Source organism: Castor canadensis, chromosome 1 (assembly GCF_047511655.1).
Source record: "Castor canadensis chromosome 1, mCasCan1.hap1v2, whole genome shotgun sequence".
Lineage (NCBI taxonomy): Eukaryota > Metazoa > Chordata > Mammalia > Rodentia > Castoridae > Castor > Castor canadensis.
Genome location: NC_133386.1, coordinates 128,591,866 through 128,615,947, shown reverse-complemented (window position 1 = coordinate 128,615,947; position 24,082 = coordinate 128,591,866). Strand labels below are relative to the sequence as shown.

The following is a 24,082-nucleotide window of genomic DNA, read 5'->3' as shown; positions in this document are numbered from 1 at the left end:
CTGGGTTCAAGTCCCAGGCAAACCTTGGGCAAGTCACATTTGCTGGGGCCTCAGTTTCCTCAACTCTAGGGAATATATCCACTGACAGCCACATCCATCTGAGAACATCCAATCACCCAAATGAACTGTGGGGCAAGGCCAGTTGCAAGCCAGAGCCACTGTGAGGATGAACTCAGTTCACTCCAGGGCTGCAGGCCAAGGCTGTGCTTTAAAGTGGGATATGAACTGGGCTGGAAACCCCCTCTCCAGGGCCACACACAGTGCAGTCACAGAGCTCTGGCTCTACATTGTGGGAAGAGCCCGCAGAATCTGGTTTTCCCCACATTCCAACTCCAGGACCAGGAGAGAAGCAGGGCATTCAGGGGAGAGTGGGATGTGGGTATCATCTGATACCATATTCAATGGGCAGGGGACACAGGTACCAACATACCAGACAAATCATTCTCACCTTCTGAGTCTGGGTTTCCTCATCCATAAAGTAGGCTAGGACATATGCTCTGTCCCCTGTCAAGGCATTGTCAACTGGGTCATAGTTCAGAAGAGTAAATCGAACTGTGCCTCTGTAAAATATCAGTGCAGTTTGGAGACTGCACTGCATCCTTCATCCGTGAACCAGAGTCAAGTTCAGGGGTTCCTGTGCAGAGCTGCAGGTCTAGCACTTGCTTCCTACTCCATCTCTCCCTGAGGCTCACCGAATACCTACCCAACTGCGGGATTCTGACAGACCAAAGAAGAGTGCCTTCTTCTCCCCACATTGCAGACCAAGAAGGACCTGAAAGACTGAGTGACCTGCTGGCTCACATGGTTGCTAAGTGATAGCTAGAACCCCAGGGAAAGAGTCACATGGGGAGAAGAAAGAAAAATGAAAGAGCAAGAGAGGGGGAAAAAGTGGGAGGAGGCCTACATCAAAAGAGAAAGAGGGGAGAAAAGAAAAGAGAGGAGAGGAGGGATGGGGAGAAGACCAAAGAATGAGAATAAACTATCTCTTATTGGGAGAACAGAGGGGACACTTGGGGGACACTGACAAACTGCTCCCTTGGTAGGTGGGGGATGTGTGTGGGGTGGGTGGGCCCCCCCAGCCCTGAGGCGGGGTACACAGGCAGCAGCATGAAGAAGTGACAGGTCAGCAGAGACATTCAACTGAGCTACAAAAGCCTTCTGCCAGGGTGGCAAAAAAAAAAAAATTAAACGAGACTTCCTCGGGCTTTAGAAATTGCTGAAATACAGAGGCCGCAATGGAAGATAAAGCATCCTACAAAGGGAGCTCCGAACGGAATCAATTTCCCTGGGCCGACTTTTATGTCCTATTATAAGAAATTGAAAAATTATTTCTGCAGGAATGTCGTTTTGCCGGTCTACCTCTCCCGAAGACATTGAGGAGGAAAATGGCTGCCGATAAATGGCCGTTGGGTCTTGTCTTCTATCACTAGTGTTGATCTTCTGCTCTGTGACTTGGGAGTGGAGGGAGGTGGGGCAAGGGGGAGTTTGGGGGGGCTATTCTCTTACAGTTTTGGGGTTGACAAAGAAAGCAGTAAAATAGAGACAACTGTGACAGCCCCAGGGACCGTCAGCTCCTGGTGGCCAGACACACAAACAACCCCACTGGAACATGATAGCCTTGAGGCAGGCTAGACAAGGCCAGGGTGGAATGCCAGGATTCCCTGAACCGGATGTCACACTACAGAGAGGACTCCAGCAGCTGCTGCCATACCACACATGCTTGCTCCTAGCATCACCCCATAAAAGGCTCCCCCTCCACCCCCCCACATCATTCTATCCCTCGTACCCACACTTCCATCATCACGAGCATCTCAACTGTCTCAGTCACAGTGGACCTTCCTTCTTAGACCTGGTGCCTTGGAGCGTGTCAGTCTGGCAAACTCCTACTCACTCTTCAAAAACCCACTGAAATGTGTCTCCTTCAGAAGTCATCCATGACCTCCATCATTGTTTCCCCAGCATGCTCACATCCTAACCCCTTATGTGGGAAAGGATGCAATGCAGGTGGGATTAAGGATTTGGACATAGGGAGATAATGTAGGTGAGCCCAATATACCCAAAAGGGTCCTTACATGGAGGTAGGAGGCTCACAGAGGGGCCACAGCTCAAGGATTGCATGCAGGCAGCCCTAGTTGCCGAGAGAGGTGAGAACAAGGATTCTTGCTTCAGTGCTCCGGAAGCCAACAAGCTTGCTTGTTTACCCCAGTGAGGTTGATGATGACTTCTGGAACATAAGAGAATAAATTCGTATTCTTTTCAGGCACTCACTTTGGGAGTATGTGTTATAACAGCAACAGGAAACTAATACACAGAAACAAGCTTCCTTCTTCCTTCTCTGGGCTCCCTGGGACTCCATGCCCACACTCTAGCTCCTCCCCACTAACGTTCACAAGGGCCTTCCATGTGCCACACCTGCCCCAAGCACTGCACATGTACTAATGCACTTAATATTACCACAGTGCTGCTGGAAAGACACCATTACTCTCATTTTGCAGACAAGAAAGCGAATAGCCAGAGAGATTAAGCAATTTGCTACAGGAAAGTTACACAGTCCTGTGTGATACTGCAAGAACTTAAACCCAGGGCGTGCTGTAGAGAAATGTATATTTAGGTGTCCGTCATTTCAACCAGAAAGTAGGGTGACAGGTAGATGTTGGCTGTGTCTGGGTCACTAGCACCTACCCCAGGCCAAACTCCAACCCGAGGTCCAACTGCAGAATGCGTAAACCTCTCAGCCAAGGCCTTCCTGATCATAGTCAATGAACTGTTCTGTAAAACAATGGGATGTCTACCTTTAGAGTAAAAAGGTCTAACAAGCTCGGTTATTTGCACCAATAACAAAAAGCACTTGATTTATACTTTCTGAGCTTTCCTTGCTGGTCTTATGTAAAGTGGAAGAAGCTTAGGATCTGAGTCCAGATGCCGTGGGTGCATTACCACAAATCTATTTCCTTAACTCTCTATTTCCTTCTCTGTGAAGAGAATACAATAATTCCCCTGTCAGAGAGTCCCCCATGGGTGAGAGTGTGTACACACAGCACTGGCTTCCTCCAGACTGCCCTTGTCCTCTTTGGGCCTCACACAGCTGTGCAGCACACTGGACAGGTGGTCTTACCGAAGTTCCCCAGGCTGCCATAGCACCCATTATAAGGTGCCAGGCTGCCTTTCCTAGGCACCACAGAGGCTGTTCAAGCCAGATGCCACCAGACTACAGCTGTGGAAAGTCACTGTGGGCTGAGATAAAGGGTTTCCTAGAGAAGCCAGCCTGTGATTGTCAAAGGCAGGTGTGACTTTGATGGTCCACTGGGAGAGGAAGGCTTTGAGGCTGTGCATATAGGCTGACCAAAAGGCACAGAAGAAAGTCTTGTAATCAATGGGGGGCTCTGGGAATGTGGGCTCACAGGCTATGTGGCATAGGCCACAGGGCCCTGTAAGATCTGGGAGCTGGACTGGAGTGAGCAGGGGGAGTGCAGACAGAGGAATAGGTGGGTGGCTGGAAAACAGCCAGCTTGTGAGCAGTTGTTGCTGCCCTGCCTCTCTATTAATCTCTTGAATGACAAGGAGCTGGAAGTCTGAGGGGCTCCCTCCAGGCAGCCATCTAGGCTAGGGGTTCTCAGCCCTCATTGTACACAAGAATCACTTGGGGTTTTTTAAGTTCCCAGTGTCCAGGCTGTACTCCAAATCCATAAACTCAGTCTCCAGAAGCAGGACCCAAGAGCCAGCCTGTCAAAACTCCTCAGGTGACCACAAAGCACAGGCAATGCTGCAAAGCTCGGCTCTGGGAGCAGGACCCCAGCCTGGAGTCATGTGGATTACAATTTGGCTAATTACCTTCAGTCTTTCTGTGCCATTGCCACCCCCACCCCCCGCCACCTGTGCCCTGCCAGCCCTGCAACTTTGCATGAACGTGGTACTTCGCTTTTTGTCCTTGGCCTGCACGGGGCCTCTGAAGGATGTTTGTGCACTGTTTGAGGATAGAGTTCCACTCGCTTCACTTCCTAGACTCAGACTGAGTCTCTGTGGTTGGTCCCCTGCCTTGAGGCACAGTGGGCTTCTGAGGCCTGGCATTCCCAGCTCACAGGAGCTTTGCTAAAACTTGCTTCTCTGTGGTCCATCTCTAGTATGAATGACCTGGGGGATGAGGAGATAGAATGGGGAGCTTCCTGCTTCTGGCCCCTGGAGAAAGTGGGAGATAGTGTTTACTTAGCACTTGCCCTGTGTCTGGCTTTACATACATGCATGTTAATTTCTTCTGAGGATTCTTTATAAAGGAGGTATCCGAAGTTAGTCTACTTTACAAATGAGAACATGAAGCCACAGGGAAGTGAAGGGACTTAGTGGAAGATTTCATAAATGGAGAAGTTACAGCTGGGTCTCAACCCAGATCGGCTGACTCTAGAGTGTGTCCTTTGACTCCCAGGGTCTCAGTTTTCCACCTATAAAATGGGATGGCAGTGATTCATCACAAACATCCACATGTAGTAGCATGTTAGCCTAGGTAAAGCAACTAGCTAGAAGGTGTTTAGAGTCAGATACTTGAAAAATGCCCCTGAAAGGGAGGCTCATGCCTATAATCCTAGCTACTCAGGAGGCAGAGATGAGGAGGATCATAGTTCAAAGCCAACCCTGGGCAAATAGTTCAAGAGAACTGATCTTGAAAAAACCCATCACAAAAAAGGACTGGTAGAGTGGCTGAAGGTGTAAGCCCTGTGTTCAAACTCCAGTACCGCAAAAAAAGAAAAGAAAAGAAAAATGCCTCTGATTCACTTTTTTAACAAAGGACTCCCTACTTATGCTATGTGGTTTTAAGAAGAGGTTGTGTAGCAAAGTTTGAAGAAGAAAAAGGTATTGAAAAGCAGAATATTATTTTTCCCACCTCTGCCTTGATTCTTTTCCATGCTCTCTGAAACACTGATGAGATAGATGGTTACCACTACTAAATAATCTTGTCCTGGCCCCAGTTGACAAGATGTCCCTCTGTGGTCCTTTGGGAAAGGTGAGAGGTGAGGTAGGGCAGCTCCCACAGGCTGATGTCTGGCTCTGCCAGGACTGGAGTCTGCTGGGTGGGTGACCTCTCCCATGGCACAAATGCCACAGTGAGGTTTTCAGCTTCCTCACACATCCAAGCTGCTTTCACAGAGATGCTGCTTCTCGTGTTTCCCCCTTCAGTTGTCAGAGTGTTTTCTTCCTATTTCAAAGCACTCTATAAATGAGTTATCCTAGATCCCACATGAGGAAATGTGCCTCCCCACACCTAGGACTGCACCTGGCCCATAGTAGGCATTTAATAAATGTTAATGAATGGACGGATGTATAAATGAACACTCACTCATACTGCGGAGGCCTCCAATTTCCAGACTAAGTCCCTGAGTTTTTAAACCACTACATATAGCACGGACTATTCAACATGAGCCTTTAGTGGACCAGAAGCTGAGGCAAGAAATATCTCTTCCCCATGGCCCAAGGTGATGAGTCAGGAAGCTAGAGAAAGGAGTCTGACCTGGGCATGTGTCTGGTATCTGAGTAGTGAGGAAGGCATGAAAGCAGAGTCAGGGACTGAGAAAGACTCAGGCCTGTGGAAAAAGCTCATACCCACACTGCCCCAGCTGAGCTAGTTGAAGTGTTGAAAATTTCAGGCACAGAGCATGTGGACACCCACAGAAAGAACTGCAAGTGCCCAGCAAGATGGTCTTTGGAATCTCTTTGACCAACACTCAAGAGTGTAGATCACCTTGAGAGTTACAGAATCCATGGTGGTGCATGCCTATAATCCCAGCTGCTTAGAAGGCACAAGGTATGAGGCCAGTCCCTGAGTAAAAATGTGAGAGCCTCACTGCAAAATAAACTAAAGCAAAAAGGGCTGGGGGCATAGCTCAAGAAGTAGAGCACCTGCCTAGCAAGTGAGAGGCCCTGAGTTCAAACCCCAATACTATCAAAACTTAAAAAAAAAAAAAAAAAAAAAAAGAGCTCTTCTCTACATTGGTCCTTCCATTTGACTCTTCCAGAATGACAATATTTCATTTTACTAAGGAAATCCAGCAGCAGAAGGCAGGAAGCAAAGCAGACAGGCCACCTTCCCAGTTCTACCTAAATATTCTACCCAAATTACCAAGACAAATATTTCAGGAAACTGCACTTGGCTGGAATGGTTAGGTAATTCATTTTATTTACCATGTAAACACACTTGAGAGCTGAGATAGATTCATTCACATTGCTGTTTCTTAGTCAGATGCAATTCACAGCAGAAATCACTGCCATCCGAAGCTTCCACAACTTCCAAAGGGTAATGGATTTTTTTCAGCTCATCTTTCTTTCCTGCTCATATTTGCTTGAGGATTCCAAATGGATTCTATTTACTGTAATTACTGTTCTAACTGCAGCTCACTTGCAATGCATCAGGTTAATGCTAACAAGATACCAAGCTGATGCTGGTAATGTGTATCATTGTTCAAACGCTATCCACCCCCCTTTGGTGTTGTCTCAATTCTATTTTCTGAACCCAGAGGGGAGGGAGCAAAGCCAAGTAACACGGGTGTTTTTCTTCGTTGCATTCTTCTCTAATGCCATGGGCTTTTTCTCAATGGTAGTCATTGTTCCTGAGTTATCCTATTCCTGTATTTACATGGTGTTACTACAAGTGTGATGCTTTTCTTAAACGCTGATTTACATGCTTACCTTCTCTCAAATTTTTTCATGCTATTAGTGTTATTGAATCCCATCCTGTTATTTGATTATTAATAATAAGAATTCACATCAACCAAGTCCTGATAATTTGTAAGACACATTTCTCCTATGTTATCGCTATAATAAGAAAAGAAAGAATTATCTGGTATATCAAGAGTCTTCATCTTTCAGTCATTGGGTAGTTTTAAATTCATGTCATGGGCCTCTGTGAAAAAACAACACTTCAGACTGGCAAAGGCCAGGGCTCAGACTCTTGTCTTAACTCTTCCAAGCTACATGAGTTCAGGTGAGCGTCTCTCTCTCAACCTCATTTACCTCATCCCTAAAAGGACAAGACGAACACGGCTTCACATGCTGTAGAGAAGTTCCTTTCACACAGATTATCTCTGTTGTTATTATGTCTCATCAATCTAATCATGCAGACCCAGGTCTGACAGTATTTTAACGGGGCCCATTTAGTACTTCCAAATGGGCTCACTGAGCTGGAAAGGGGCGTAGGGATGAAGCTTCACTACTCCACATGAGAGTCAAAACCCAGAAGCAGCAGCAGCAGCAGCTGGAAACGATGAAATGCATACTCTCAGGTCCTTCCCAGAAGAAACAGTCTTTATCATGACTTCATGAAGTTGAGAGAAAAGCACACTGTTCCTCCACTGAAGGACACAAGAGAAACTAAGAGGAGACATTCCCAAAGAAAACCCCAAAGTCCATTCTAGCTTATTCCATTATGCAAGCAGGTGTAATCCCCCTGAGAACATCCTACCTTCCTCCTTGCAGTGATGATCACTAAGCATGATGAAAACAAACGCCATGTGTTGATTCAGGTGGCGAGAATCTGAGACACACGGCTTTAATGTTTAGTCAGACAGTTGCCCTCAAACTCGGGGTAAGTCCCTCCTTCCTACCTAGGTTGCCTCATCTAGGAGATCAGGATAACTCCTACCTCCAGGGGTTTGGAGAATTCACGCAGACAGACGCTTAGCATCATATCTGGTATGCCATAGGCACTCAATTAGAGCTGTAGCAGGAGTTGCTTTGGAATGGTAATAACATGTATGTCTGCCACGGGAGGTGGGGGTTGTGGCAGCTGGGGCTGTTATTACCACCACTGCAGAAAGAGTTCTATGTTCCTGTCCCCAAAGTCAAATTCTTGGAGACAGTCACCAGCTGTCATTAGCAGGAGAACTGGAGTTGCACAGGAAGTTCAGCTTCTTTCCCATCTCCTGGTCACTTTCTTGGGAAAGCCACTTAACTCCCAACAATCATGCTTCCTTCTCTGTCAAATGGGTCCCACACCATTTCTCCCCCTGCATCAGAGAGGAGTGAGGATCCCATCGAACAAGGCGGCTGGAAGTGATTTGGGACCATATGACTTTCCAGTGTGGATTGAACAAGTAGAAACTGGTCCCAGGATCCCTGCTTCCAGAAGCACCCCCTCCCAGAATCCCTGCTGCCTCAAGTCCTACCCCCCAAATCTCTGCTGCCTCAAGTACCCCACTCTCCTACTCCCCACTCCACATCACCTGATCTCTGTCTTTCTCTCCCTTTCCCACTGCACTGGTCCCCTGAAAGTTCTATCCTGGGTATCACTCTCTCCTTTTTCAGACCAATTTGATCATCACTAGGGCTGAATGTTCCTTAACTAACTGCCCATTCTCTTACAAAATCAGAGGTGGCATTATAAAGGGAAATTAGCCTCCACATAATTTCCATGACCACCCCCCCCAATGAACGTGACCTCAAGTCAAAATGTGTCCGCCATGCAAATGAGGCTTTCTCTAATCCTCCTAGCCTCCTCCCCCATTTTCTCACTAGCCCACCACCATGGTGCCTTTCCACTGGTCCACCAGGGAGATTTTAGAGCTACCTTGTACTAACCCTCAGTGCTTCCTTTCTATTTTCTGAATGAGTATTTAAGGAACCCTGATAAGCTCAGATCCAAGGACAAAGCTACAAGGCTGACGGACTCATTGCTTCCACATAATGAGCTCAAAGAGGATGAAGGAGACAAACTGAACTTCATTCACATGGCCTCTCCTGCTGACAGCCACACTTTGCAGACATCTGTGTGACCTTTGACATACTGCTTCTCTGCAATTCCTCAGCCTGTGCTCCTCTCAGCTTCTGTCTCCCTATCTATAACAAGAGGACCATGTCTCTTAGGATTGTGGGGAGATTTAAATGGGGTGAAATCTGTGAAAAGCAGCTGGCAGAGTATGACATAATCACATGTTTAACTACTGCCCTTCCCTTCACCACCCTTGACAAGACCTCAAGTTCCCATCTTCCTGGGATACTTGGACAAAAGTCACTTTCTAAGCTTTTGGTGCCTAACCATAGTCATCAGTCTTTATTAGAGTCATTCATTCACTCATGTTTTACATATTTATTTATTGCTTCTCGAGTTCTGGTGCAAGGACATATGCCGAGGAACAGGGGTGGGCAACACTGGTGCAGCCCTGAGCTCTTGGAGGCTGGGCTCTGACACTCCTTCATTGTAATCTGCTATCAAAGCAGAAGAGGGAGAGGGCAGCTAAGGATTGAAGTTACATTCTGGTTCTGTCACTTGCTAGCTATGGAACTTTGCATTCCCCCAAAAAAATTCAAGTTGACTTAACCTCCAATGTGACAGTTTTGGAGATTAGATCTTTTATGAGCTCTTGAGGGTAAGGCCCTTGAGATTGGATTAGCAAAGCAGAAAAATGCATGTGTGGGGGGTGGTGAAGACACAATAAGAAGGTGGCCACTTGCAAGCCAGAAAGAACTCCCTCCCTCACATGAAATTGAACTTGCCACACTTTGATCTCAGATTTTCCAGTCTCCAGAACTGTGAGAAATAAATTTCTGTTGTTTAAATCACATAATCTACGCTATTCTGCTATAGTAACTGGAGCTGATTAATAGGGTGACCTTACTTATATTCTATAACTCAGTTTCCTCACCTAGAAAATGAGTGTGACTACAACCTTATCTCACAGAGTCAAAATGAGGAGTAGAGGATTGATAAATATAAAATGCTTAACACAAGGTTTGGCTCCATGAATGGTAGAGTTGTACCCGAAAGCACCCCACTCAAAATGTCTACCACAGGATGATGGAGATGGAAGGGATTTTGTCAAGCCCCTCACTATGTGGAGGAAATGACGCTCACAGGGAGTCACACAGTGGGGGAGAACCTGGGCTGGGTGTCTGACCTCTTCACCACCTCCCTCCCTCGCTGTCCCATTCTTGACACTTTGCACACCCACTGGAAACTGTCACCTCTCGTGGTGAGCAGCTCCTCTGTGAGGTTGCTAGGAGATGTAGAGCCATTGCTGAATTCTGCACCTGGAAATTCTCCTAAATTAGGTTGTTAGGATTCTTCCCTTTGAAGAAAACCCAAACAGAAAAAAAATTGTCAACAATATTTGCCTTGAAAAATGCTATGGGAAGAGTCAGAACTGTGCTAAGTGTGCAGCCTGTTTATGGTAAAAGCCCAGCCCTTTCATTTGCTGTGCCCCTTATGGCACACAAAATGTGTTTCTGCAGATTGTTGAGTCCTGACAATTGTTCACTCATGAAGACATATTTATCATTTTCCATGTACCAGGGCCATCCCCGGGGCCAGGGGCGAGCAGTGAATAAGACACACAACCCATTGCCTTCACGGGGCTTGTGCTCTAGTGGGGAGATAGACTATGGATCCATTGTCAAACGTTTTCAGATACTGGCAGGCGTTAGGAAAAAATAAGGCAAAGGAAGCTGGGAGAGAGTTGGGGGACTGTCTTGAATGGCCAGGGAAGTGTCCTCTGGAGCACTTTCTGGGCAGGGATTATAAGCATTGCTGGGTGAATGACTGAATACTCACCTTACAGATCTGCAACCACTGCCCAGAGCCACATAGAGTTCACAGCAGGGCCAGGAGTACAGTTCATATTCTCTCCAGATTCCTGATCCCAACCTGTGACAATGTCAAGTCTCATGTCCGGGTCCAGAAACCAGTCCAAAGACAAGGTAAACTCAGGGTGCATGGGAATCACGTCCCTGTGTCCCGTGCAAGCCCATGGACCACCTTCTTCGCGTGGTGGACCCTGGACTGGACACTAACTAGGGAGGTGGAGCACTCAGGGCTCCTGCCCTCAGGGAGTATCCACACTACAAAACAAATTTACACATAACTGCTCATGACAGAAAGCCTGTCCAGATGGGACACCTCTTCAGTGCACACTTGCAAAAAGCTTTCTGAACTCCTGGATTTTCATTCTTTAGTCAACAAACATGAATTAGCTGCTGACTCCAGGTGGACTCTGCTAGGGATCATTTGCCTTTACCACCCAGGTGTCTCAAGCCAACTTCCAGCCACCTGTCCTGCTAACTCCTTGTCAATGCAATCACCTCTTGCCTGGAACCTGCAGTAGGCCCTTACTTTCTATTCCCAGCTACTCTCCCAGCTACCGCACCCCCTCAGGACATTCACAACTCAGCAGTCAAGTGATCCTCTTAAGACATGGACCGATCATGGCATTCCTCTGTTCAGAATCCCTCAATGACATTCAACAAATTCAGAGTAAAAGCTAAATTCTTCCACTGGCTTCTAAGACTCACCATGATCTACCTGCTTCCTTCCCAGATGCCATATCCTTTCCTTTCACCCACTCTTCTCAGCCATGCTCACTCCTGGCCATTCTTTCCATGCACCAGGCATAGACCTACCTCACAGCTGTCACATGTGTCATTCTCTGTGCTTGGAATGCTCTTCCTGCATATACTTATATGATTTGCTCCCTGATGGTCTTTACATCTTTGTTCAAATCTTACCCTATTTTAATTTGCAACCGCCAGCCTTTCCCCTCCCAACATTCCTTATTCCCTTCTTACTCTCTCTATCATGTATCGCCTTCTCACATATGGTATCATTTACTCACTTAATTTTGCTTACCGTCTGCCTTCTCTTACTAGAATTCAAACTCTATGGGAACAGAGATTTTTGCATGATTCATTTAATGCTAGGCATATAGAAGGTGCTCAATAAATGCCTATTAAATAAATAAACATCCAGACAAATCATTGTCTCCATGACAAACTTCTTCTGCTGATGGCACCATCGTCTACCTAACCACCCACAGCTCAGTGTCATCACTCCAAGAACCTCCACTGGAGCCAAAGAGAGACAAGGCCTGTGCTGGGTGCCATGGAAACAAAGTGAAACCTAGGATGAATAGCTAGTTCCTCCTTTTTCTATTCCCTCAAATCCAAACGAAATCTCAGTCTTCTGACCTGTAAAATCAGGATAAAAATACCTGGATAGGCACTAGTGGCTCATGCTTATAATCTTAGCTACTCGGGAGGCAGAGATCAGGAGGATCATGGTTTGAGGTCAGCCCAGGCAAAAACTTCTTGAGACACCATCTCAACAGAAAAAATCTGGACACAGTGAAGCATGTTCGTTAGCCCAGCTACAGCAGGAAGCATAAATAGAAGGATTGCAATCCAGGCTGGCCTGGATTTGAGACCTATCTCAAAACTAGTCAGAGCAGAAAGGGCCAGGGATGTGGCTGAAAGCAGTAGAGCACCTGCCTAGCAAATGCAAAGCCCCAGCCTCAAACTCCAGCACTGCCCCAAGAGATAATAATACCTATTCCATAAAATGAAATGAAATAACACATATAAAGGGTCCAGAAATGTGTGTGCCTCATAGAAGATGCCTAAGAACAAAACATTAAGCTGGCACTGGGTTCTAGAGAGCCTTATTTCTGAACATCTCACCCTCTCACCCTCTGGCCTCACTGCTGCAGCTGGGATGGCTTAGGAGCTAGCGGGAACAGTGCTTGAAAGAGCAGAAGGCACTATGGGTACAGTCAGGGGACTTTGAGGGCTGCAGGCCTTGACTTCAGCTAAAGGTCTGACCTGATCATAAGCCACGTGCAGAAGGGTAAGCCCACACCCTTCTATGGACTCAAAGCCGCTGGTTTCTTAAGAACTCAGAGTGACCTCCTCCTCTCCCCCAATTATGCCCAGCCCTGCCCAACTGGCCTGTTCTCTACAAGTGGGCTCCTCACAACATCATCCGGATGACATCTGTGGGAACAGAGAGAGCCATGGAGCGTGACGGTCTGCAGCTAATTGATTGTGTGTGTTGCAGACAGAGGACGTGCATGGCCCCCATGGAAGATTAGGAGCAGGACGTTCTGGGCAGAGAGGGCTGGGTGAACATAGGGACTGCAAGTAACTTCTGACCAGCTGGGGAATCCTGCAGCGGCCTCCTGTGTGGCCTCTGTGAGTTGACTCCAAGGGGAAGAAGAGAGAAGAACGAAGGCAGGAAGAGAACAAAAGAGAAACAAGACAGAGACACAGACAGACACACAACGAATTCAGTTTTTTTGAACATTTTTCTGTGCATCTGGCCCAATCTCCCTCTAAATAGCAGGAAAGAAAAAGGCAGTGTAAGATATGGAAGTAGATCAGACAAAGTCAAGGACAGAAAAATGACAGGTACACAGGGAGATGGGCACCTAGCCTGGCCAGGCTGCTGACAGAGGAACAACAGCAGCTCAGATATGAAGGGAAAAACCCGTCTCTTAGGTAGGGACCAGAGACAGGGGAAAGACATGGGATTTGTTGGGCTCTAAATACTTTTATCTTATGGAAGAAGAAAACAAGGTTTAGCTGGCTCAAAGATACAATGAACAATGCCCAAAGGCTGGAGGAGGAGGAATAAGTGAGGTACACACATCTGCCACTTAGACCATGTTGTCTCCATCATCCCATGACCTAATGTTTTAGTTTAATTTGGCTTGACAGTTTTTTCCTTTGGGGGTTTTCCTTCCCTTCAAATCTAATAAACCAGCTCTTTGGGGGAAGGCCCAGCTTCCGGTTGCAAGAATCGACATTCTGATGGTCAAGTTCAGAAAGGCTTTCTGACTTAAGCAAGCTTGTTTCTAGACGAAGTTTTATGTGGTTATGGGGGTTGGGAGTAGAGGGATAGTCTATGCCTTGAACCTGACAAATCAGACTCTGTGAATTGCTTAGATTTCCTAAGCCTCATCTGTCACTCTACAAAGTTACCATCCTGGAGCTCTGACGATCTCTAATGCATCATGGTTTATAAATGAGTCTGTGCTGCCTGTTACATGAAAAACATAATCAGTCAGGCAAATCAGAAAAGCTGTAAAAATAGCTTATAGCTTATGTCCCTACTGCCAAGAAAAGCTACAAAGGATAGACCTGTGATCAAACAGCCAGAGCTGAGCAATTAAAATAAAAGAACAAGAAAAAATAAGTAGATTTACTGTAGGGGGTCAGTACTCCTGGGCCTGTGAGTCAAATCTAGCTAGCTGATTTTTGTAAATAAAGTTTTATTGGCACACAGTCATACCTATCAGTTTCTGTATCATTCATAATCACCTTCCAGTATAAGGCAGAGTTGAATAGTTGTTAGAGAAACTATACAAGTTGTACAAGTGGAAAAATTTAAAGAAGTTTGACAACCTCTGAGGCACAACCCAGATTCACCAGTTTTTGTCCCCAGAGGGGATATCCAGGGTAAATCCAGGGTTTCTCTCTCTCTGTCCTTTTTTTTATTCTCACTTACAACATGAGCTTATAATCACTATCTCCCAGGCTTAGAATTAAGGTTTTTTAAAAAATGAAAGCTAGATAAGGGCATTTTGTGCCTGGCATGTAGTAAGCTCTCATTGAGAAACAGCTTTGTGTTATCAACGTTATGTTCACAGATGCGGTTCCCAGACACAGAGTTTAGGGAAGGCAGGGCTGGCTGATGAACTGCATCCAGCATCCCAGAAAACCTTGAACTTGAGGGAAATGAATATTTAGAGTAGCCCTCTGTAGCAAGTTCATATTATTTCATTTCTTTGATTCTCGTAAGGACTTGGTGCCATTTCACCAGGGGAGACGCTGAGGTTCATAGAAGGTGACAAAGTTACATTTTAGACAGATAATGCAAGTCTGTATCTGTCTGCTTCCGAGCTTAAATCCATTTTTTTTTTCTAATGTGGTTGAAGGTGCCAGTACTGTTTTGCTTAGAAAGGAGAGTCAATGGTGACAGGGCAGTCTGCCTCCAAATTCTCAAGTGTCTTCAAGGACAAAAAAGATCTGGCTTCAAGGCTGGTACCATCAATCCATACCTTTCCTGATTATATGCACAGAAAAATTAGTTTCAAGGATACATGATAATTCACATTTGACATATGCAGAGAAACCCCAAAACAACATTTAAAAAAAAAGACAACAAAGAATTTTAAGTCCAAAAGACAAGTCTGACCTAAAGTTGAACTGTCATGAATACAATAAAGTTCTCTGCAAAGTATTGGTAGCTTGTGAAGAGTTTCCTACATCTGACTTTATTACATCAGCACAGAAGTCATGTGAGGGAGAGGAGACACATGTCATAGCCTCCCCTTTTATAGAAAAAAATAACTGAGATCCAGAAAATTAAGTGCCGTGGCCAATGTCCTACAGCTAGCTGACTACAATCAGAGCTGCGGCTCACACTGACATATGAGACCAGAGTGACAAATCATGGGACCTCAGTGGAACAAATTTATACAATTGAGTGTTTGTCAAGATGAGAAATGAAAATTACTCTGATGCTTTTAGCAGCTACAGTCAAAAACTTAAAAAGAAAAAGCATATTTTCTCTTGGGGGTCCAAGGCAGATACTCATATGCTCCTTAAATCTATAGCTGTAGTACTAAACAGAGTGGCAGTGGCACTGTGAGTCACCAGTTGTGGGTCACACCAGTGGTCAGGGGCATCTGGACAAAGCAAATGCAAGTGTCAGTTACTCATCAGTGAGTTCCTGTCACACATTTGGAAATGGCTCAAGAAGAGGACCAATAACTGCCTCCTCCCTCTGTGTTTAAACCTTTTCTACAAGAGTGAGGCATCAGGTCATAAGTGGCTTGAGTCCTGAATTCAAGTCCCCATAACTAATTGGCTAGCCCTGGGCAAATGACAAACTTCACCACCCTCAAGTTTCTCATCTCCTCAAGAAGGATCATTATTGATTCCTTTGAGCTGGCAATAAGGATCAAACAATAACAAGATAATCTGTCCCTGTGCCTGGAACAGAGTCCCAAACAGCACATCTACCTCAACTTCAATCTGTGGTGTACCCAAACTCAGAAAAGGACACCTCTGGGGTTGCTGGGCAGCTGGTCTCACCCTGGTTAAGACACATAAGCCCTCTGGGCTTTAGTTTTCTCCCCTGGCAAATGGAAGTAATAAGCCCTGTTTCTCTAGTGTGGCATCTAGTCTAGAACAGCAAAGGTTACAGACACGATAAGGCTGTGTAAATAGTAAAATGGTGTCCACAAATGAGTCTCGGTCATTATTTCCATCATCACTATTGTCAGTCCTGAGTACTGGAAGTGTTATTGTGATGGTTGAGAGAGTAAGAACCAGTCTGGATTCATTTTTCTGTCAGATAGAACAATGCCTTTTAGAACTATTTTTAGCTTTTGTTTTATGACCTGGTGCTTGCTCTCAGCAATGTTCCCACACTATACATCTAGAACAGATATTGTAGTATAATGACAGCCACTCTCCCCCCTCAGGTCAACTGTATTCCGAGAAAAGACTCTCCCCTTGTGACATCAGAATGCTGCTAAAGGGAGCTGGGATAAGGAGGTACTTCTCCATTTTGCACAAATACAGAACTGCCTGGAGCTCCAGGTAGAGACCTTTCTCCCTTCTCTCTCCTACACCCCCCACCCCATCAGGCCTGGGACAGAAGACACGGCAGACAAGGCACAACTTCTACGTTCCACACAGCGCAATGTGGACCGGAACATCTTACCTGCTAGTTTCAAAGCAATGGTGTACTCTCAAATGCAACACACTTTTCGGGTATCACCAAGGATGCTCATATTGTAGATGTCATTCAGAAAGTGGTCTCCCATTCTGAGGCTACTTTTATAGTTGGCTCTGACATTAGCCTGACTTGAGAGATGCACAAGTGTGGCCTGGGTTCAGTCCAGGCCAGGTCCCAGGGAATAGCTTAAGGTCACTCCAAATCCTCCCCATATCCTCTGCTCCCACCTCTTATCCCTCCTCAATCAAATTTTGAGGATCCAGAGTTGTGGAAAGACTTTTTTTGTCAAGATTTGTGCACTTGAACGTGCTAGGTACTTCATCCTGACCATAGTCCACTGACATAGCAGTTCCTGATGTTAAGGGGGAAATTTTAACCAGTGAAGTCACTACTGGTACAGCACAAAATCCTACCTATGGTATTGAAGGTAGCAGGTCATTCCAAAACAATCACCTTACATCAAAGTTTTTGTGACCCTTTCGAAGAGGGGGAAAATAAGTGTGACTGGTAATATTTAAATTTGTGCCTCATGTTGATAACATGTAAGTTATCTTGCCCATTTCTACCACCAATTGCAGAGTTTTCATGTCCAAGCATGGCACATGCGTATAGGTAAATAAGCTGTATAAGACATACCGTAATAGAATATTAAACTAGCTCAAGTGTATCACTATGCATTACGCTAACAGAAATGGAAACAGACTAAATGGAATGGAAATGTTTCCTCTTTGAAATGCTAACACGGTACTTACCATGCCCAGAACCTTCTGCACTGTGACCTGGGCTACCCCCAGAAATACAGCTCCTTCACAGCGCTGGTTCCTAACGCCTCTGGGCCCTGCTGACATCCGGGCTGTAATCACAGCAGTCCTGCTGGATAAAAAAGCTCCTCAAGTGCCTTAGAATTATTAGCTCTCCATCCACTTTGCAACCCCCCCACTGTGGGATGGACAATTTCAGGAAATTAAATGATAAATATTTTAAAAATGACCTTTAGCACAGTGCCAGCTGAGTAAATGCCAGTATTACATTGTGTTGCTCACAGGCCTGGAAAGCCATGATTATTGGGCAGTCTCTGAGGTGAAGGTCTCCCCATGGGGTGCTCTGAGCCAAACTGGGGAGAGGCAGTGGTCAGAGTTGGGGGCTCTGGGGATTAGGAAGAGAGGCAAGAAGCTCTGTCAATCACCCATGGGTCTGATGAAAAATTCCTGTCTCCATATGGGGAAAGTAGGACACAAACTGCTCAGATACTGTGAACACAGCAGTACCAAATCATACATTTATAAAAAGTTCCAGTCAAAAAACTGTAGGTGGCAAGGCTAGGGGATCCTAACCCTTTTCCTCCCTCCCTCTCCCCTGCCCACTTCCTTCCTTCCTTCCTTCCTGTCTTCCTTCCTTCCTTCCTTCTTGTCTTCCTTCCTTCCTTCTCATCTTCCTTCCTTCCTGTCTTCCTCTCTCTCAACTTCCTTCCCTCCTAACTCCTTAACTTCTCTCTCCTTCCCAGTCTTCATTCAGTAAAACACTAACTGAACATCCACTATGAGCCAGGCACTGTGTTAGATATTAATGGCAATTTAGTAAAAATAAGAATACTTTTATCTTTCATTATACTATTAAATATTTTTGCAAGATGTCCTCTTTTTTTTTTTTAAAAAAAGGCATATTTTGTTTCATGGAATAATAAATATAGTACTTAAAGGTTTATAAAACTCAAAGTGAAGAATAGGAAGGTTAAACAGGTCCTGCTTGGGGGTGGTACCAGTGAGAGGCTGAGAATATAAGGAAAGGGTGTAGGAGGGTGAATATGGTGGAAAAATTATGTACTCAAGTATGAAAATGAAAAAATGACACCTGTTGAAACTATTCTAGGAATGTAGGGAAGGAGGATAAAGGAGATTGACGGAAGGGGTGAGTTCAACTATGATACAGTCTAAGAACTTTAGTGCATGTCACAATGTACCCTCAGTACAATAACAATATGACAATTTACAAAAAAAAGTATTGTAAAACTCTGTAAGATAATCAAGGGACTACCAAGACAGACTGGAAATCTGATGCTGGTAAGTACTTGGTGCTAATTACCTGATTATGGGTTTAGTTCCTCCCCCCAAGATGAGGAAATCTTAATTTTTAGACACTCACCAAAATATTTACAGATGAAATCATATAATGTCTGGGGCTTTGGCTAAAAAAAAAAAAAAAATCCAACAAACAGGTACCAGTAATTGTTGAGCTAGATGGCAAAGATATTGGGGGGTTATTATATAGTTTCTATTTTTGCCTAAGTTTGAGTATTTTAGTAATATAAGCTAAATAAAACAAAAAAATATAGAAATAAATGGGACAAGCCTGCTGGGAAGTGTTGAGGTCCTGGGGATAGGTGTGGGAATGGGGTAGTGGGTGGAGAAAAGCAGAGCAAAAGAAAAGAAAGACTGAAGATCAGAATTTTTTCATCTTTTTCCATTTGGGCTCTTCATTACATACCCTCTGCCTCAGTGGGCACCAGGTCTATGTGCCACGGGATGGTTCTACCTGTTCTACCACATGACAGTTTACTTATGCACCTGACCCCTCAGTCATCTCCATGAGGACAGGAGCTGCATCTTCATGTCTGAATCCTATTTCCTCATACTGGGCTGAGCCTATGAGGAATGTCTTGTCAAACGGGCTTTTTAAATTCTCATTTAAAATGTTTTTACTAAAATCCTAATACCTTATGTGGTAGGGAAGGAAGGAAGCAAGCACATGTGAGAGAAATGCTGGCATTACTTCCTACATCTGACCTGCAGATTGTCTGGGCCCACACTGAGCAGCTCTCCCCTCTCAGCTGGAGGAGGGGTTTGTCTTTGGCCAAGTCTGTAGCCAGTGGAATTACTAAGGAGTGTGAAAGTGTGAGCAAATCACACCAACTGCACACCTTCCTTCAAAATCCAGGAAGTCAAATAAAGCTGACTAGCTAGCATTCATGCCAGGAGAAATCACCTCAAGAACAGAAGCAAATCCCCACAACAACGCTCAAGTTGAACGCCTGCTTGACTTTTGAATGGTTAGATGGACTTTTATGAATGAACAGGCTCTAAAGGAGATCTTCCCATTATCTGTTGAGATCTCATCTTATAGCGAGGAGAATTTCTTAAAGGTAACCCTTCACACCTATTACACAGATGGTGGTGTAGGGATCTCAAACCCATCCAGTCCCAAAAGAACTAAAACCATCCACAAATGGTCTCTTCCTGCCCTGCCACACAGCCCCAGGCCTCTTATACAGCAGACCCAACTCTTGTGCATATCACAGCCTGCCCACAAGACTATGCTACATGTGACTATGCCTCTCTGATGCCTGGCAATCAGGCACCTGCAACAGTGTAGCAAAATGTGGCCTGGTTCCAGAACCTGGATGTCAGATGGAGATGATGTTTAAGGCAATGGAGTGACATGGGTGGAGTGACAAGATCTGACAGTCGGGACATCACTGCAACCCCTAAGAAGAAACTGGGGACACTTGAGCTCAGTGATCATTTCTGACCTCAGGTAACTTCAAAGGGATCCTTTGTATCTATGGCAGAAAATGTAACCTGTGTCAGCTTAATGAGTTTACACTATTAGTTTTCATCACACCTCAAATTTGGACCTTGCTGTGTAGCCCCAACCTAAATTGCAATGTCAGGGTGATGCTTTTAAGTGTGAATCCAACCATGCCACCACCAGCATCAAATCCTCAGCAGACCCCCCATCCATACAGCACTGAGTTCCTGAACACGTAGAACATATTCAGAGATTCAAAGAGTTGCAGAAGTTGGAACAAAAGCAGATGCATGTCAAGAGGTCTTCTGCACCAAACCCTGAACCCAGATAGGAAAAAGATCATTCCCATTTAACAGATAAGAAATGAGACCAAGACTGATTAAATGGCTTGTCCTAGTTCATCTAATAAGGAGCAAAGGGGGTCCGATCGACAGAACCTAGCCTTGTCCATCTCTGAACTTGAAGACAAGCCATGGAACTGCTGAGTTTTGCACCATTTCCCTGGCATCCCAGGTTTCAAGTGCACAGACTTGAACACAGCAAGTGCAGACAGCTGCTGTATGTCAGCAGAGGGAGAAATAATACCTGTTCATCAGGGACCTAATTCTGCAAAGCACACCACCTAATAGGTACCATATACACATAAATAGGATGCTCTCATCAGCGGGAAGGCAGGAGCTGCAATCTATCCCTCATGGACCTAAAATATAATGGAGCTAAATTGAAGGTTTTACGATACACACAGCACTTTACTTGGAAGACTGATGCTTTTCCAGGCAAGGTGTTTATTTCCAGAACAAGTTCCCATACTCTCTGACACCCAGTCCTGGTGAACAATGGGCAGTGCTCAGGGAAACTCTTCCAATAGTTATAGTCTGGGGCAGATGAAGCAGTGCGAAGGTTTGGAGCACAGACCTAGAAGCCAGGCAGACCTGGGTTCAAGTACTGCTCTGCTAGTTCACAGCTCTGTGGCCCTGGGTCAGTCTCACAGTCTCTCTAAATCTTTCCCTCCCCAGTGAGAGAAGAGTGATAATATGTCCGATGGGAGTGATGGAGGATTCAGTGAAATAAGGAAGGTAAATGCCTGACATACATTGTAGTCAACAGGCATTCATTATTATGATTAGACTGAGTTCCTGGGGTGCCCCATCTTCTTGTGCCAAGGAACATTGTCAGGGGAGAGCTCTGGACTCGGAGGGATGGCAGTCCTGCCCTAGCAAGCACGCTGGTGATGACTGACAAGAACAACGAACCGATCACCGAGGCTGGCCACTGACCTCGCATGGGTGGAGGAGTGCAGCTCCTGCATGTGCTTCTGGCTTCACTAGTGGTTTTCTGTTTTTAAATGTTATCACTTTTTGTTTAGGTTTTTGTTTTTTTTGAGACTGGGTCTTGCTATGTAACCCAGACTGGCCTCAAACTCGTGATTTTCCCGAGTGCTGGGATTTATGTTCTGTTTTGGTTTTTTGGCTGTACTGGAGTTCGAACTGAAGGCTTCACACTTGCTAGGCAGGCACTCTGCCACTTGAGCCACTCCACCAGCCCATTTGTGATTGCTTTTAATCGACACATAATAACTATGCATGTTTATATGGTATTGTGTGAAATTTCAATACATGTATATATTGTATATAATAAAATTAGGTTATTTAGCATATCTATCACCTTATGTATTTGTCATTTCTTTCTTTCTTTTCTTTTCTTTTTTTTTTTTTGGTAGTACTGGAGTTTGAACTCAGGTTCTTGCACTTCTAGGTAAGCACTCTGCTGCTTGAGCCATACCTAGTCCTTTCTGTTTTACTTACTTTTCAGACAGGGTCTTCCACTTTTCCCTGAGTTAGCCTCAACCATGATCTTCCTACCTACACCTACTCATAGCTGGGATTCCAGGCATGCATCACCACACTTGGCTTGTTGGTTAAAATGGGGTCTGGTTAACTTTTTGCCCAGTCTGGACTTGAACTGTGATCATCCTGATCTCTTCCTCCCAAGTAGCTGGGATTGCAGGTGTGAGTCCTCACACTCAACCCATTTATCATTTTCTTTAGGGCAAGAATATTCCAAATCTCTTTTAGCCATTTTGAACTGTTCATGTAATACTGTTAACCACAGTCACCACAGCTGACTTCTCCTATCTAGTCATAACTTTCTACTCATTTCTTTTCCTATCAATTTTCAAGAGAATTGATAGTATGCTAAAATCATACATTTTCACATAAAAATCTGGATTTTCAGTCTCTCTCCAAACAATAAAACCTCAAAACACCTATATTCCTTTTGGACCACAGTGAACTAGTGTTATACAATTGCTGCCCCCTTGAGAGAGGCCACTGAGGACTGTCTATTGCCACAGTCCCCACAGCCCACTTGTTCTACCTGCTTGATTCCTATAGGCAGGTGAGGTTGAGGCTCAACCTGATGAGTCTTTCTTTCTCCAATGTGAAGGTTAAAAAAAAAAAATGGAAATTTAGGAAGCATAACATTTTATTCAAAAGCACCTTGTGAAATACTGAGGATGGATTTTGGGATTTGACCTGAGTTTGACTCATGGCTCTGTCACTTAGAGCTGTGTGGTGGTCTTAGTATGGTTTGCTTCTGAAACTCAGCTGTCCTGAAACTGTCTTTGCAACTAACACTCCTGTTTCCTTACCTGAAGAGCAGGATCAAACACATATCCACCACAGCTGGAGGTGAGTGTTAAATAAGACAGTGGGCATGGAGCATTTTATCCAGTGTGTGGCCACAGCAGATTTTAGAAGATTATCCTAATTATTTTGGAAAAGTGGAGCTGGGGGGAGACAAGGCCATGAGTAAACCAATTCATCTCTTTGTGTTGCTTTGCTAAATGAAACTAGTAATAATAGGTTATGCATACTTTCTAAAAAGAGCTGTTTTTTCTTTTGGCTATACTGGGGTTCAAACTCAGGGCCAAATGCTTGCTAGGCAGGTGCTCTACCACCTGAGTCATATATCTAACTCTTTGTCCTCAGTCATTTTGGAGACAGATATGACTAGATAGGAGAAGTCAGCTGTCACCAGGATGGCAGTCATGCCCAGCTATTGGTTGAGATGGGGGGGTCTCGTTAACTTTTTGCCCAGACTGGCCTCTAGCCACGATCCTCCTGATCTCAGTCTCCCATGTAGGTAAGATTACAGGCGTGAGCCATCAGCGCCTATCTTGTTCTTGTTAACACGTCATATACATTTCATCTATTTATTAATCTTTGCTAGCTAGAGCCACTGCAGGATCTCCTTCCCTCATTATTTCAATGAGATGCCCTGTGACTTTGTTTGCTTCCTTGACAAAGGAAACACTCTGGGTCTCATCATTCATTCTAGTGGTCGATGACTTTGATGTTTTCACCAGGAGATGCTGGCTCCCACCTTCTGAATTCCATTGTGTTCCCAGAGATGAAAGATTACTTTGCTGATTCTGATGGGAAATTCTTTGAGTGACTCTTATTTTGCCGAAGTGACATCAGAGAGGAGGTATTTTTCAAGCAACACCCATGACACAAAAGGATGAGTAATCTTAGCTCTGGCCATGGAAACCACTTGTTAACCACACATTTCCATAACTCCAGGTGCCACACAGCCTGCTAGCTGGGCATGAGGATAAAGTAACCATGAACTATGCATGCTTTTCCAAGCCCAGCAGAACCCTGCCACCTTCCTGCCTCAGTCCTGTGTGAATGACAAGACCTGGGGGAAGGGGTCCCTGTCCCCAGCCCTCATCCTGCCTTGTTCAAGTCTCGTTCTTCTCTCTGTCTCTGTCTCTCTCTCTCTCTCTCGCATTATCTCCATCAGAAGCAACTTCAGTATTCACATAGATTTAAGTAAAATCCTCATAGGTGTGGAAAAGATACAGTAAAATTCTGAACAAGGCCAATTTACTAGTGGGCAACGAAATAGTACATGCTATTAATGACAAGGACAAAAATAACAAGCAATCCCAAAGTTACAGAAGCTCAGATCACTGAGTACCCAAGTTACACATGCTAGAAATACCAGAGTGAGGATTTAACTCCACCCTTCCTTCTTCCTTCCATAGGACTGGGGTTT

At 45.0% G+C, this 24,082-nt stretch overlaps 1 protein-coding gene across 17 annotated transcripts in view; it reads right to left on the bottom strand.

Moving 5' to 3' along the window:
* The window catches only part of Tenm4 (teneurin transmembrane protein 4), a 2,881,475-nt gene that overhangs the window by 606,149 nt on the left and 2,251,244 nt on the right, over positions 1–24,082 (bottom strand). The window contains exon 1 of one of the 17 annotated variants that reach the window (XM_074081885.1): positions 17,248–18,103. The exons of the other annotated variants lie outside the window; for them this stretch is intronic. The gene's annotated coding sequence lies outside the window, so the exon portion shown is untranslated. Of the gene's footprint in view, positions 1–17,247; positions 18,104–24,082 lie in introns of those variants that run through there. 17 annotated transcript variants of the gene reach the window in all.